This window comes from Haemaphysalis longicornis, unplaced genomic scaffold (genome assembly GCF_048455015.1).
Source record: "Haemaphysalis longicornis isolate Haplotype H1 unplaced genomic scaffold, Haemaphysalis longicornis Haplotype H1 scaffold_10, whole genome shotgun sequence".
NCBI classification, from domain to species: Eukaryota; Metazoa; Arthropoda; class Arachnida; order Ixodida; family Ixodidae; genus Haemaphysalis; species Haemaphysalis longicornis.
In genome coordinates, this window is record NW_027526204.1 from 100,466,490 (window position 1) to 100,482,534 (window position 16,045).

The following is a 16,045-nucleotide window of genomic DNA, read 5'->3' on the forward strand; positions in this document are numbered from 1 at the left end:
AGATTTTTGTACTTGTTCCCCTATTCTAGGAGCCAGACAGTAGATAATATATCAAACATCTCAGGTTTTGTTGAGTTTTGCAAATGGGTGAAATTAGTTATAAGTAGATCGATAAAGACCATGGCAGGTGATAGTTGTATTCAGCACAAGAAAACAAATTAAATCAAACACCAATTCCGCTTACTTAATAGGTGTTTTCGTCACCCTGAATTCTTACTTGTATTTTCTGCACATTTCCGTTTGAATATGTATTTATTATGTTGAAGAGAACTATATTCAATATGTAACAATGGCAAGATTTTGTTTCTGAATGCCTGAAAACCGGAACAATGGGCCAGCTGTGGAGTATTTTAGTGACGCCGTTTGTTCCTGAACAACAAGACTTTGTTCTTTCGGTAGCCTTGCAAACGGCGTTCGCAATTTGGGACAAGGATAAATCCAAGGTCTACCGCAAGATGTTTGCCCCCATGTCTTCCTATGGAGCTTCCTGTTCCCAGTCGTAAGAAAATATTTTACAGCGGGCGGCTTCATTCGGGAGTGCTTCGCAGATTTGTAACAGGAATTTGAACGAACCATGCAACGATTCAACAGAAGCGTGGATTATATATCAAGTTGCCCATGGTTATTTCTTCGAGTTCACCTTACACTTTCCAATGACTGCGGTATTTTTCCACTTACTGTTGACGTGCACAGATGAAGTTGGTGGTCACCTATGGCTATTAGTTGGTGAGTGCTGGAAAAGGAACTTTACACGCAAGGAACTGGACAGTCGCGGACGAATCCTTGTCAGCTAATGCCATAACAATTCGTGTGTATTTTGAAATGACAGCGTTTCGGTTCCCGTGTGGTGTTAAGCGAAGTTGTGATTAGTCTGATATCACCCGGTGCGGTGGCTCACTGGCTAAGGTGTTGTGCTGCTGAGCCCAAGGACGTGGGCTCGATTCCCGGTCGTGGCGGTCGCTTTTCTGGTGGAAGCGAGAAGCGAAAACGCCCATGTGTTCGAGATTTCGGCGCACGTTAAAGATTCCCAGGTGGTCAAAAACTTATCAGGATCCCTTCACTCCGGCGTCCCCATTGCCTGGGTAGCATTGGCGCGTTAAAAATCATAATCAATTAATCATTAGTCATATCATTCTGATCAATGAAGTCTCGACCGCTTCACAGTGCTTCACGGCTTCCAAGGGGCGAAAACGTGGTACTTATTCAGTAACATACCATGTTTTGTGTTAGGCCGGGAGTGGTGTAGCAGGCCAGGTTAGTGTGTTCTTCTCCACGTGGGAGGTCCGCTGTTAGAATTAACGGATAGAGATCTAACTTAAGTATTATTTTATGCATTTTCGTTGAATTGCGTTGCAGTTGTTATCTTTGGCTCAGGCTTAACATCATGTTAGCTTTGGACGAGCCGCGAACCAAATAATTAACATTATTTACAGTTAGAAGTTGTTAATAAACACAATTTAAAATACGTGTTAGCAGTGCACGTATATGTTCATATATTTAATGCCGAAACCAGAGAAGCGTTTCTCGATCCATTCCCAGTAAAGTATGTTTATGTTGAGTGATGCGCTCAAATGGTATTCCGCTTAGCGACTCTTACTTTCCTGTTGGTGAAGGCCAGCCTCCCCGAACATTCTAATGACATCCGGCAATTGTTGAGAGCTATACGTAGAGTAATAATGAACTTGAACGGCGTGCGCTAGCCGATTCATATTGTTCTTTTTCCCTGCTTTTTTTCCATCGGCGATATTTTTTACGGGTTATGAGGGGCACGCTGATTACTTCTTTGTCTGTTTTGAGTTTACGTTTTGCTCGTGTAATTTAACATCGAAAACAAACATTGTTGGCACAAACTCTCAATAGAGGACAACGACATAGGTGTTACTCCAAAAGTTAAGCCCGGTACTTGTTGGGATAAACGTTGTTGCTATATGTTAGTAGCCGTTCTACTGGGCGCTCGTGATTTTTGCTGACTGAGCCGCTTTCCAATTCCGTAAGCCGTCACTGCTTCCATAATATTAAATAGCTCACAACAGCGTTAAAACATGTCAACCCGCAGAAATAAATCTATGTCCACCCCTCATATAGCCTAATAACAAATAGGTAAATATTCGCATCTTCGTGTTCCTATTGCTGCTTATCAACACATACGCTTCTGTGTAGGGATGTATTGTTAACAATGGCTCCTATAAATACCGCTCATATTCCGGATGGGGATGTTTCTCATCAATAATGCTGCTTCAGTTGGTGTTTTACTGCCACAGTCTTGGTTCGTCACTGTCACTTACCTATGTTCTATTTGATGAGACTATGGTCCCAGAAAAATAGAGCGCGACCTGGGAGATGAGTTTCTGCCATAAAACGAACTAAAATTCTGTCATGCAGGCGCTTAAAGCTCCGTGTGTCGAGGCTTAACAATCTCCCGCTTGCGTTTAACCAGCTTACCTTTAACAATCTCCCCCTCTTTAGCCGAAGAAATTCAGACGCGCTTTGAACACAATGGTTTTAGCGACGTGCCAGAAGTCATTAAGAATACCCCCAGGAATAGAGGCCATTAAGTAAAGTGTAAATTCCAACTCTCACTGAACAATAAACGACCATTTAAGCGCAGTAACAGTACTGGCCTGGCGGAGTTCCTAACTCTAGCTCACGTCTACCCCAACGAAGGAGACGCGAGCGCTACCATGTGTGAAATGCGCAATCCTGATTGCCCAGCGTTGTTTCACTTCTCTGAACTGGGCTAAATTATAATAAAAACCTCGGAATATTTCTTTGCAGGCAGAACCATATCAGCAATTTTTACCCAAGCGACGAACGAATATATTTTTATGGTGCTAGATAGGTGGTGTTGTGAGGGAAACTAAGCCAAAAAGCAATGGGTAGCCCTCGGTGGCGCTGGTGTCACTAGAGACGGTAAAGGTTTAGACAACCAGAAAAGAACTGACTTCATTGGGGAAGCACACTAGATATTTGCCTCTGCGTTCGCCGTAGTTTTGAAACACGCACCCAAAAATCACTTTACAACGCAATTCAACCACCCCGCTTATATCTCTCGCCCGTAGGAAATACACTGTGTAAACTAAGAAGAAGTCGATGGGATTCACGGGTACAGTGTCTTCAGTTGGCAACATGCATCATTTGAAACTGTCGTCTGCTCTCGCTTGGTACGCAACGTCATTCTTGTTTTTGTTTCCTTACTTCGTGCGCTTTATTTTTTACGCTAACTGTGCTAATTTTCTAAAGGAAGCTTTGTTGTCTTAACTGGAGTCGTTACGGCAGGAGTGCAAACGCAGCTTTTGAAAATAGCGCCACGAAGGGGTTTTATAGCCCTTATGCAGCGCATTTACGGCTTTTCATTTTCATATCACAAATATAACTTGACTCCCGCATTCCAGAACGACCGTCCAATTAATTTCGCCGGTGCTTTAGTTGTCGAAGCGTAACAATCGGTCTTTTATTTGCAAGAGAAAAGTTTCTGGGTACGACACCACCTGATAGGTTCCAAGAGAAGTGGGGCGCGAAGTGACGGGTGTATCCAGGATTGGTTTTAGCGGATGCTCTCCGCCATGGACTCAAAAAATTTTTTTATGTGGGAGTGCGCACGTCTGTACCTGCGTACAAGATTGTGTTTTTGGATAATGGTGTTGCTCTGGCAAGATTCATCTTGTAATATTTGGCGCTCCTACGCACTAATTAGTTTCGTTGCTGTTTATTTTGAAACTCAGAATCCATATGGCGTTGATGTGCTTATTTTTTTTACTTTGTTATTCCTCATCAAGCTCCAAACGAACAGACAAGCTTTCAGCGACCTAAATGTCAATAGTTGTGACATCAATCACAATCTTTAAGTGCTTCTTCGACGGCGTGCACCACATACCGCTGTGCCACCTGTAGGTAACCGCCATTCTATCATCACGCTGGTTGTCGGGCATGGCAGCATGATGACCTACAACTTTACCTCCTGGTGCGCGAGAAATACAGAATGCGTTTAAGTGAGCTTCCTCATATTTGCTGTCGCCCTGAGCATCTTCAAGGTGCCCAAACTATTTTTAGGCACCATTTACACTTATGTTTAGGGGCCGCCGAACACACTCTGGTTCTCCCTGGATCTCCCTAAACAAACGAGTGTGCTTCTATTGCTACTAGCGCGGCTGGTGTCGCTACTGCTACAACTACAACTACTACCACAACTACTCTTTACGTCGGAACTACACATAAGCATAACCCAATACTGTTAGGAAAGCTGTAATGAGGGAGTTTTATTACTTCTGATTCACTAATGGGTCATAGTAAAGGGGACTTCAAGGCATTCGCCTTGAAGCGAACTATAATGTTTCCTTGGTGCTGTCTTCAAATATGATTTTATGAGTGAATTTTGCATCTGGCTTGCTCGCTGTAGCTCCGATAATCGATGACCATTGCATATTCCATGTTAAAGAGGCATTATTACACAGGAGTGCGCTGCAGGAATAATTTATTAGCAAGAGCTATGTTACAAACAAGGATTATTATTAACAAATATGTCCCACAATACCAACGAATGGAAGGTATAGGCAACACTAACGGCGAACAGAGAAAACTAGAGGCTTCGAATAAAAACAGAAGTACCAAGAGAGTGGGAGTTTGGAACGGTATACAGCTGTATTTAGAGTGCAATAAAGGTTCTATCGATACAAACACTACTGCAGATCCTTGACTCCCGTTGGACGTACGTGGACGTCTCTGGGGAAATGAGGAACCAGCGGGACAGCAGCACTGCCAGGTTGTGGAACACGTGATGCCGGCAAACCACCTGAGTTCTAGGCATCTCGACGTTAGGTCACAAGAACGTAGCACACTCCGTAAACCTGGGTTCTCTGAGCGATCCTCCTCCAGAATTCCCATACAGTCCACTTGGCCACACTTAGTTCGTGACTGAAAAATAACACATACCACAATTATGACTTGACATATACTACCATATAACTTGAACAAGAAGTTTGCTGCTGAACGCCAGTGTCTTCCTTCTTTTTGCCACCTTGGAGACATCTGCTAAAATCTGGAGTATTGCTTGGTGTATTTCCATTTCAATGTGTCATCACACTTTCCAAAATGGTTAACCATCACATATACCGCAGAGCTCCATCAGCTGTAAAACTCTGCATTGGTTAGATAAATGGTAAGGCTCATTTTGAGCATAATCTACCCCACCTCCTCCCAACCATCACCGCCTGCAATTGATGCAATTGTCAATTGCTGCAATTGACAAAACACGAAAACATGACGTAGTCAATCGTGAATTATTTAAACACCTCTATAAGCTTTGAGGTCCAATTTTCACCTTACCTTCACTGGGATTGGCTGCTTCATCTTTTTCACTTTGGTCAATCTCCATTGGAGTATCAGTGTTCGCTGTAAAGAAATCATGACACTCATTCCTGAGTTGCTGTTGAAACTCCCTCTGCTGAAGGCTGCTGAAACTCCCTCATTTTCCTCAATCTCCAATGGAATACTCACTGGAATGGAATACTCAATCTGGAATACTCACTGTTCACAGTATTGGAATCGTAGGGCTGATGCCCGAGCACCCCCCTACCATCGTTGGGTGCTGATGTTGAATCGGCTTCATTTTCGTCAATTTCCATTGGCAACTCAGTGTTCACAGTATTGGAATCGTAGGGCTGATGCCCGAGCACCGCCATACCATCGTTGGGTGCTGATGTTGAATCGGCTTCATTTTCGTCGATCTCCATCGGCGTCACAGTGTTTTCATCTGCGAAATATTGAGGCTCATGCCAGAGCTCCACCTCATTATGGTTGGATAAGGCTGCAGAATTTTGGGTGGTGAAGTATCCCCCAACGTTATGAGCATTGGTTGGCCCTCCGTGATGCTCTCTTGGAGGGTCTGACTCATTTAACTTCTTGGTTAAGCGTATTTCAAACTTTTCAAAAGTTAGAACCACGTCAGTACGGACAAAAGATGTTGGAGGGGACATCTGCAAAAAAAAGGAATCATGTAACTGCAGAGGAAGAACAAACCGGGCTTTTTATTTGTTTATTTAGGAGTTACTGAATGACTGAGCGAAAGGGCTGTCGACGCGGCCCGAACTCAAGGCATCCTGGAATGAGGACGCCTCTCTCAAGCAGTTTCTGGATTAATTAAAGTTTATTCTCTCTCTCTCTCTTACTGAATGCGCTAAACTGACTTGAGATGATACCCCAGTACCCAATTTGTCAATAATTCACAACGTTTGCCCTTTCTAGTTATGCACAACCAAAGAAAGTGCTTTATGAAGCTTATATTGACACCCAGACAAAATAATGGTTCCATATTTATGATCAAGCATATTTTTCAGGTGAATGGTTTCTTGGATGCACCTTAAATATTTCGAGCCATAAGATTGTACGTGGACCTAACAACGCGCTTGTAGACTGCTCTGATTTGTACACGATTGTACAATTGGCACTCTCACTCTCGTTTCCTGCTAAATAACTGCCTGGTATTGGATCTCGCTTGCACATCCTTCTGGAATACCCTTTCGGTCGTATTCCGCGGTGTTACATTGGTCAGAAACAAAAATATTGCAATATCTTTTCTGTCCTCGTCTGAAACGTTACAAATACAACATTATCGTGGAAAATTGATCAAAAGCTGCGAATATAAATTTGTCGGCTGTGCGAAATCTCGGCAGTGACCGTGTCAGCCGTTTACGCACATCGCGCCGGAGGAGGCACTAAAATGCTGCAGGTAGCTGCGTCTACCAATTTGGGCCCTACCTAGTGTGACGCAATACTCCGTTACCAAAACTACAAACAGACATTTAGCCAGCGAACGTAGTACCTGGTGTTGGCGATTTCGGTACGCCTCACCTCTATATGTTGCGATATGTAGTTCTCTTTGGTATTAACACACAACGATTATATCTAAGAAGCGTTTCCAGCTCATATTTAGAAGCAGTTAAAAAAGACACGTCCGTTGAGACCGCGTATTATCTTGTTCTCAAGACAAATTCTCCTAAGAAGCAAGCCGTGACCAAAAGCGTCCCCGGCGAGAACGACCATGGGCATTTTAGAACTTTGTACGTACCTTTCTGGTACCAAAATATCTTCTGGGCGAGAACAGCGTTCCCTGAACAGGAGACGGCAAATATTCGAAGGATCGAGGCAGAACGAGCACGCAGGAATAGGTAGTGCTTTTTATCAGCACACTTGTAGAGTTTTTCTCGCCTTTGCGAACGTGCGTAAAAAAGGCGGGACACCGTCTCCAAGCGTGCTGTCGGTTTTTTTTTTTTTCTTTTTTTGGTTTGCTCTGATTTTGTGAGTAGCCATTACGAAATATTATTTAAATAATAAAATAGTATTCCTTCCGAAATTTATAATCGCGGTTAAAAAAGTCAAAATAATAAACAATAAAATTATCCACAATGGGGTTTCCTCAGTTTCGGTTTGCCGTACGGTTTGGAATCTGGCTGGAAAAACAAAATTGCCGCCTCGTATCCGCGACATTGCCCACTCTATCTTGCCGCAGGGAAATCACGTTAAACTTAGGGATACCTAACGACATAGTAAGTGAACTGAAGAATGGGTATCAGCTGATGTCCAAACGTGGTTTAAATAAGCGTTCGCTATGCACTGCCGCTGTGTGAGATTCCGTTCACGCCCACGTAAGTGTTCAAACATTGTTGATGGTGTGGAATGATCCAAAATAAGTATTAGAAGGCGACATTCGAACAAGCGTTTGCTTGAGAGGCGTTCAATTAGGTGTATAACGCAAGCTCTTTGGAATGTTCAGAAAATGTAGAAGTATACTGGTGCACACAGCACCACTCTCCGAGCAGCAGTATTACGCAACGTCACTCGGGTTTAGGTTTGGCAATAAATAAACATTGCTGGCGTGCCGGTGCAAGCCTATTCCTTTTTCGGGGTCGGTGTCTGCCTAAGCATTTTTCTTTAGCTGTGTAACCTTCTTGGACGTGCGGCTGTGGTATGTCCTGAGAACGAGGCGCAATGACTAGCAGACGACAGAGGAGCCGGTGGTTGTTGCTTGTCTTGGCCATCTATAATTCTACTCAATACTATCAAGCACACCATTCTTGCTAGTGGTCGCGTTTGAACTAAGAAGTTACGTGGATCGAATTTCTGATACCGGCTTGTTGAAATGGAGGCGCCGATGGGGAGCGCGTCGTGTTTTCAAAAAAAATTTTTGAAGATCATATATGTTTATTTGCGCAATGGCATCACAGCACATAGCGATGCTAGTGTGTGGCCATTGAATGTCATTATCGGGGCTAACGTATAAATTGCTTAAATTGGATATAGTTAAAATCATCAGTATACAGGACTGTAGGGCCCTTAATCCGAAACTCGTAGAGGCACGTGACAGTGACGATGGTAAGGAGCCTGGTGTCTTAAAATGTGTCCCCAACTCAGCGAGGGCTGTCGGGCGTACATGGGGAGCACCTAAATTTCTTTTCATTTGCTTGGGATAGCTGTGTGGTTACACGTGGTGACGAGTGGCCGCCACCGACATAGCCATTTTACTGTGGAGCTCTGCCTTCATCAGAAAGCGACCTGTGTGCCGTCATTATTAACATCGCCTCATCGGCCAGTAGTGTGTGGTGCTGACGAGCGCAAAAAACAGGTGAGTGCGTGCATCTCAGAATCACCCGGCTGCTTCGAGAATTCGAGGCATGGCCATGGTTACTAGTAGACCAAGGGTTAGCTGTTGAACGCGGCGTAAAGGATTTGCATAGGGCCCGACTGCTGAGAACAAGGCCTAATGGGCGTTAGTGTTCAAATGAATGAGCCTCCTGGGCCTGCGTCCGAGATTGTGAGGAGCATCGGAGCCTGAGCTGCTACCATATGAGAGTCCCGAGGTTCACAAAGGGGAATATGTACCCAGTGTCACCGCGGCCCGGATATCTAACTAAGACCGCCAGATCCGCTACCAGCAGAGGTCTTCGACGACTGGGTGCGGGTCTTTGGCCAATTCGCAACAGCGTGGGGCATTGGCCTCTGCCCAGGGACCGATGCCATCCCGCAACCGCATCGGACACTCACCGTTACCAATACAGGGAAGGGATGAGAGGATAGAGCGCCTTGCGGTTGTGTGTTCCTGGCTTTAGGTCGTGTCAGGTAGGAGAGAGTTCAGCGTTAATTGCATCATTAAAATGTGGGTTGCCTCAGCCCACATGGTTACCCACCTATGGATCGTAATGCTATGTGGTGGCAACTAAATTCTCAAATTAACTGCCGAGGTAAGCAAAAGAGCGTAAATTGGCGTCAGAGGTTCGTCAGGTAAACATGTGAGAAATGAAGCGTCTAAGAAGCATGTAAGCGTGTAAGCGTGTTGGTATAAAAGTAAGGAAGCGTAACTTTCTTCATCGTCGCGAGCAAAAGATTCATTTGAGATGCACAGTCGTTTTCCTCTTTGGCTTATAGTCGTTTGCATGTCCATGTGACAAAGTCGCCGTGGGGATTGTTCACAGGTTAAAAGAGCGTGTCTTCGGTGTGACATGCTGTAAGTTAGCATATTGATATTTCAGTCAGCCTGTTCCGTTTTTTGGTGTGCTGTGAGTGTGTAGCAATTTGCGGTGTTACAATGGGCATTTTGTTGTTTGTGTGCCGCACTGCTACTGCCAGAAACCCGTCAATTCATATCACGGTTGGGAACCTGCGGGATGTCTCACCAAGACGGGGAGCTCCAAGATTGGCACTTTTATCAGTAAGTGATTTCTCCAAACGCGCCATATCCCGGCAAACAGCAGACTATTAAAGTCAATTTTAGAGCATAGTCACTGATCACAGATATTCTGTGACGGTCAAGTTTAGAATTTTGTTAGCTTGCTGAGAACATAGCAAGTACAACAGAGCGTGTATACTACAACTTTATATTCTGTTTTGTGTGATCTGTTCTGCTGTACAAGTGCCATTTATCTGTGCCCTAAAAGTTCTGGTATGTTTGCCGTTGTTTTTGGCGACAGTGAAGTTGCACCAATGTGCACCTCACGATAGAACAAAAGCAGTCCTATAAGCATAAATGAAAGAGTGTGGGGTACTTTGTTGTACGCGTAAGAGGTCACGTAAAATTAGTACACTTCGCGAGCTTATTTTCAGACACTTTGGTGCATACGTGGCAAGAAATTGAAGACGCATACGAAATAGCGATGACGTCGATTGTAGACGCTTTGTAAGTGCCACAAAAAGGGGTCACACGCTTTTCAGCTTCCGCTTTCTAGCAGAAAGAATGGCATGAATGTTGATGGACAATATAAAACTGAGTTTTCAACCGACCTTTCCTCGGCGATATGCCAGCGCAAGCTATTTGCAGTTTATGTCGTTTCCAACGTAGTCTTGATTGTCTGTATATATGTGCGCTTGTGGTCTAATCTTGTCCGTAATAGGGCTCCTGTTCTGCTCTGAATAGGGCTCCATCTGAAGCTTCCAGTAGAAGGTAATACCTCAGTTGTAGGGGCTGATCCGCCTTTTAAACGCCATCCTCAAGGATAACTGCTATGCAAAGCTCCTTAGTCAATCTTCTATAATATCGCCAAGCTGTTAAAAAGAATAGCACTTGTTTATCCTCATCATACGACGTTTAGGACAGAACCTTTAGGATGTTCACCACCTTTATGCATTTCATTTTCAGTTGTTTTATGCGTGGGATAAACTTCACATTTTGCTCCAGCAGAACACCAAAAAAATTGTGTCCCCGTTTTACTGGAATTGATACTTAATGGTACTTTACGCAAGGTTCTCGCGAGATCCAGCGCTGCCTGTACGCCATGACCGGAGGGCCCTTTTTACAGTTTACCTGGGAACCCTCCTCGTCAGCCCAGTTTCCAAGTTTCTTCGCACTTAGTGTAGCTGCTGGGAGCAGCTACAAAGTTTGCATGATTCAAAGAGTTGTTAACATCGTCTTCATAGACCAAGAGATCACCCACGGCAATTCCTTTCCCATTGTTTTTATGTGAAAAAGGAAAAAAACGTGCAAATCAGCATTTTTTCCTAGCCTAGCAATTATGCTACAGTCTATTACATAGTGCTACCTCAATTCTGGCTCAAAATGTTCGCGTGACCGGTCGCTTTGTAGGAAACAGTACTTTGAAGATGTGCCAAAGAATTTGGTCGCTGTGGGCAATAACTATATGTGGTATCATACACTTTCTCCAAGTCGCAACATAGGAACTTCTAGCGCTGCCAATGAAGGAAAGCATCTTTCACATGAGACTCTTGGGCTACCAGTAAGTCTGTTGTTGACCTGACTTTAATCCAGCTTAAAAGTTTTCCTAGTCATATTTTTTAAAGATACCAGTGATCTTTCATTTTCTCGAAACCGTTCTGAGTCGCGTGGTAAGCGATATGTCCCCAAGCTTGTAGAACAGGGAACATCCTTTTGAAGATTTAGTAAAGGCGCGATTTTGGTCCCCTCCTTTTGTCTAGAAAAGTATCCAGCATACTTTCTTTTATTAAAAATACGAAAAATGGCTTCAATAGTGCCTGATGAAGGTGTTGAATTACAAAGTAATCTCTTTCGCTGTCGTCGGGTGCTGAAGGATTACTTGCGCTGAGTGTAAAAAAACAGCTGTTGACTTGAAACGAACACTTGCAAGGATCGTATGATTGCTTGTTGTCTCTTCTGCATGTTTTCACTGCTCTTTTAGGCCGAATAATTGTGATTGTGTAGTGAAAATTGTGATTGTGTAGTGAACTTGACACGTATTTACAATGTATTAGAAGTGTGATCGCTCCGCCAATTCACCCGTAGTGCTAACCAGAAGTAAGCTGCTAGTTTATTCGGCACCGATCATCCTGATTTCCTTTTGGACTTTGTGTACGACTTTTTTGGCATTAATAAAGTTCTCCAGCTCTAGCATTTGCCTTGCGCATGGTTGCGCTTTCCCATGGCCTAGGCATGCTTGAAAGCTCGGTAGTTTTGTGCAGAGCAGTACCTGAGAAGACCACTTCAGGCTTTATTCGGAGCTTGTAGTCCTTTTTTATATTGTTAACTTTACCAAGGCCTTTTAAGGTTGCGAACAACCACAAATAGTATTGACACCTGAGGTTTAGGATGTGAACTTTTTGGCATTATCCATGATGCGTGCAGTACAGACCTTGCTAGCTCCGATAGTGTTTCAGTGTGTTATTATTCTATATGAACCCTCGATTCCTTTTTTATTTTTATAGTGTGAAAAAGTTTTGTTAAACCATCTTCAGAAATAAATAAAGCAGAGTACCTGTATACGCACTTGAGGACTACAGAAAAGGAGGCAATTCCCCAAAGTTCAGTCTCCACGTAGCACTCAATGAATTAAAACAAATAGAGTACGAGTATTCAATTGTGAATCAATGTGAGATCAAGTATTGTGGGTGGTACTGCAGTAAATTGGCTGCTTTTTACTCAGTTGAGAAGCTCCGGGGGAAACTAGGAATCTTATTAACTCGGCTCTGGGAGGTGGAGGAATAAACGTCCCTATTAAGCAGTTAGCCTTTGGGAAGAGTCTTTATGAAAGAACCCTTTGAGACCGTCCTGATTCTTGGGCTCTCTTCACCAGCAAAATCTGGTCGCCAGGGTCCGAGCTGGACAGTTCTCTCGCCCTGTGCCCACGGGAGGGGAAGGGCTTGGTCTAGGTTGGGTTTCTTATCACAGTTCCACGTAATATGGTAAAGGGTACCCGGAGCCTCGCAGAAGTGGCATTGCGAGGAGTACAGGGTGGGAGCCAGAATGTGGGCTCTAGTTGGATGGGGAAAGGTGTTTCTTTGGATGCCTCGAAGGTGATGGAGCTGTTTCTTTGTGAGGTTTTTGTGCGGAGGAGCGTACATTGTTCGCTGCAGGCATTAGTGCTGCGTTATATCTTCGAAGGGTAATAGGGGACAGACACGCCACTGCTCGCTGAACCCTTGACAAGCCCGGTGTGTCACATCTCGGGCATGCTAATGGGCAGCTTCGTTGCCTGGCACGTCAGAATAGGCTGGAACCCAAATAATTCTTACGTGGTGTTGTGGAGGATGCTGCAGTAGTATTTGTGTGGCGGGCGGTGAGATGAAGCCGCTCGAGAAAGTTCTACAGGCTTGTTGGCAGTCCGTAATAATGGTTTCTGCAGGGGTTTGGGCAATTGCTAGGGCTATGGCCACTCCTGCCTGCAGTGCATGGGTCGAGCATGGACTACAGCTCAAGCCCTCCTGCACTTGTGAGGAGGGCTTGAGCTGTAGTCACAAAAGGGGTCATAGCTCTCCTTCCGTGGTAGGAGGCTGCGTCTGTGTATACTCTGGTGGAGTTGTGGCCGTACCATTTGTAGATAGCTTTTGCTGTGGCGTCTCTGCAATCCTGGTGGCGTGTAGGATACATGTTCCGGGTCAGTGGGGCCACATCAATGAATTGGCGAATCTCGTGCGAAAGCTGAGTGCATCGGTCTGGAGGTGTTGAGCGGTGAGCGTAGGCGCAGTTGATTCAGAATTGTTGTCCCGGTGGAGGTGGAGCTGAGACGTACTAATTGGTTCATATGATGAGCTTCGAGGAATTCATGTAAGGTATTATAAACTCACAAGTGTAGGAGTTTCTGCGCTGAGGTGCTGATAGGTATTCCCAACGCCAGCTATAATTCCTTGCGTATGATAGCTTCTACATTGTCTATTTCACCCTTTGAGAGCACAACGTAGGGGAGGGCATAAGTAACCCTGGAGATGACAAAGGCTTCGACTAGCCTAAACACATTCGCCTCTCGCACACCTCTCGTTTTTGTGCTGACCCTGCGGATCATGCGGGAGACGTGCTCCGTGGTGCGGTTAAGTCGGTCCAGCAGTTTGGTGCTGGAGAGATCCGCTTCTAGAAGCATTCCCGAGATTCTCACCTGCTAATCTGGAACAATAGCGTGGCCATCCCCTTCTAGGGAGATGGTTGGCGACCCGAGAGGGAGTTTCTTGCGTGGTCAGACGATCAGCAGCTCAGATTTTGTCGGCGCACACGCTAGGCTAGAGTGAACTAGAAGATTTAGAGTGGCCCGAGCGGCGGCCTCTCCCATTGCTCCGCCGGGTCGACTTTCGCGCAGAAAATAAAACCGGTATAGCGGCGGCGCTGCTGTCGCCGACAACTGAACAGCCGACGCTCGCCGGCACCTGCGCGCGGTAAGATTTGCTTTGCTCGCGGCGGTGTTTTGCGCTTGCTCAGCTGATTTAGTTTGAATTATGAGGTTTAACGCACCCGTGCTACACAGGCGATGAGGCAAGCGGTAGTGGAGGGCTCCGGATTAATTTTGACCATTTGGGGATCTTTAGCATGCGCCGAAATCTCGAAGACACGAGCGTTTTTTGCTTTTATCCTCCATCACAAGAGCGGCTGCGGCGGCCGGGAATCAAACCCGCACCTTTGGTCAGCTAAATCTGCTTTGGTGATTTAGAAAGTAGACGCAGACCGTTATGACTCCGCCAAACTTTAAACTAGTACGACCCAACATTTATCTAACCCCCCCTCCTCCCTCCCTCCCCCCCCCTCCCTACCAAAATACTTTCTCATGTTTTGATGCGTATTCTGAATACGTTGTTGATCTACAGTAATCTCTCGTTAACTCAAAGTCGTAAAATTAGCTGAAAATTTCGAGATAAGCGCTGAGTTTCGAGTTAAGTCAAATGCAGGAAATATGTGGCTAGGTCCCTGAAATAGCAGCTAGCGCTTCTAACAAAAGCACTATTGCTCAGGGGAGATTTCGTTATAAAGGCAAAATATTTCGCAGAAAAAAGAAACCTTTATTATTGCAGAAGAAAGAACTGTGTTGGGCTCGGCTGTGTTGCCTTCGCATTTGCATACCAGAAAAGCCTACTCGAGCTTCTCAATGCACCGTATGAATTGGTGGTCGCCACCGCTACATTCTACCTTGCTACGAAGCAGACGCAGCATCTATGTTGTATCGGCCGTCGTAGTCACTTCAGGGGGCTCCTCCTCCTCCGCATGATCAGCTGCGTCGTCCACAGCTATCTCAATAATGTACGCGCCAGACAGCATTCTGGTAACGGGGACGCGTAGTCCGCGTAATTAAACTTGCAATTCACGGCCGCGTTCGGTGCGTAGTGGGAGTAAGCATTCGAACGGGGACCTTATCAGCTACCTGTAGCGGACTTTGCCTTGTGTCCTCTCTGCCAGTATTTCAATATATCCGTGCTCCTCCGAAAAAAAAACAAAAAAAAATGTTTCAAGATAAAGCGCGCAAATGCGCATGGCCTATGGGAGGTAAACACACGGTAAGAAAAAGTTTCGAGAAGTTATTCTGAGATAGCAGGAGTTCGAGTTAACGAGGGATTAATCTGACGGACAGGCACCAGGAATGTTTTTCCTTGCCCTTCTTGACTCTGCGCGTGAAGCAAAAGCGGCGGGGCGCACATTCTGTAGGCTGAAAAAAGTTTGCTGTTTTTTTACGTTCCGATTTGGAACGAAAATATTAAGAGCCTTCTTCTGAGATACCCCTAACGTTGGTGCTTGTACTGTCGTTAGTGGGCTTTCTAATTTTATTAACGTACTATGTCGCAGGCACTTGGTCAGTAAGTGTGTACTGAAAACGTTCGTTTTCAGTACACACTGCAGGACTAACTACTGCTTCCTGCATGCCAGGGGAAGAAGCCGCTGTATTTACTACCTGTTATAATTTTGGGGGACTTCTCAATCCTTCCGTGCATTTTTAAAGTTTATTAGCGATCTCTAGGACGTTTTTACCGGTTGCTTCAGCGACAAGGAGCTTCACCATGACAGCGTTATTGATGTGTTGCAGCCCTTATTCACAACAAACACCTTAACGGCGTTGGTTGCGACCAGCATAGTGAGACCTTGACAGCAAATTTGGTTGGTTCTGTATACATTGTGACACGGATTCATTTCTATTTAGGTTTAAACATGTTTCGTGATTACATACGAAGGCGGGAGCAACACCTTAAACTTTGCCGTCGCTAATGATTGCAGGCGAGTTATGAAAATGCGTTAGCCAAAAATGTTAATTTAAATCTCCCTGTTAGCGTCATTTTTAAACCGTTGCCTGCGTAGACTTTGTGCATGATTTCCCGCGTAACATTTTATATGCTGGGC

At 45.0% G+C, this 16,045-nt stretch overlaps 1 long non-coding RNA gene across 3 annotated transcripts in view; it reads left to right on the forward strand.

The window, feature by feature from the left end:
* The first annotated feature begins 421 nt into the window (after positions 1-421).
* Positions 422-16,045, forward strand: part of LOC144158961 (uncharacterized) — a 32,201-nt gene continuing 16,577 nt past the window's right edge. For all 3 annotated transcript variants that reach the window (XR_013320215.1, XR_013320213.1, XR_013320214.1), the window contains exons 1-2: positions 422-726; positions 9,619-9,700. This is a non-coding gene — a long non-coding RNA (uncharacterized LOC144158961). The remainder of the gene's footprint in view (positions 727-9,618; positions 9,701-16,045) is intronic.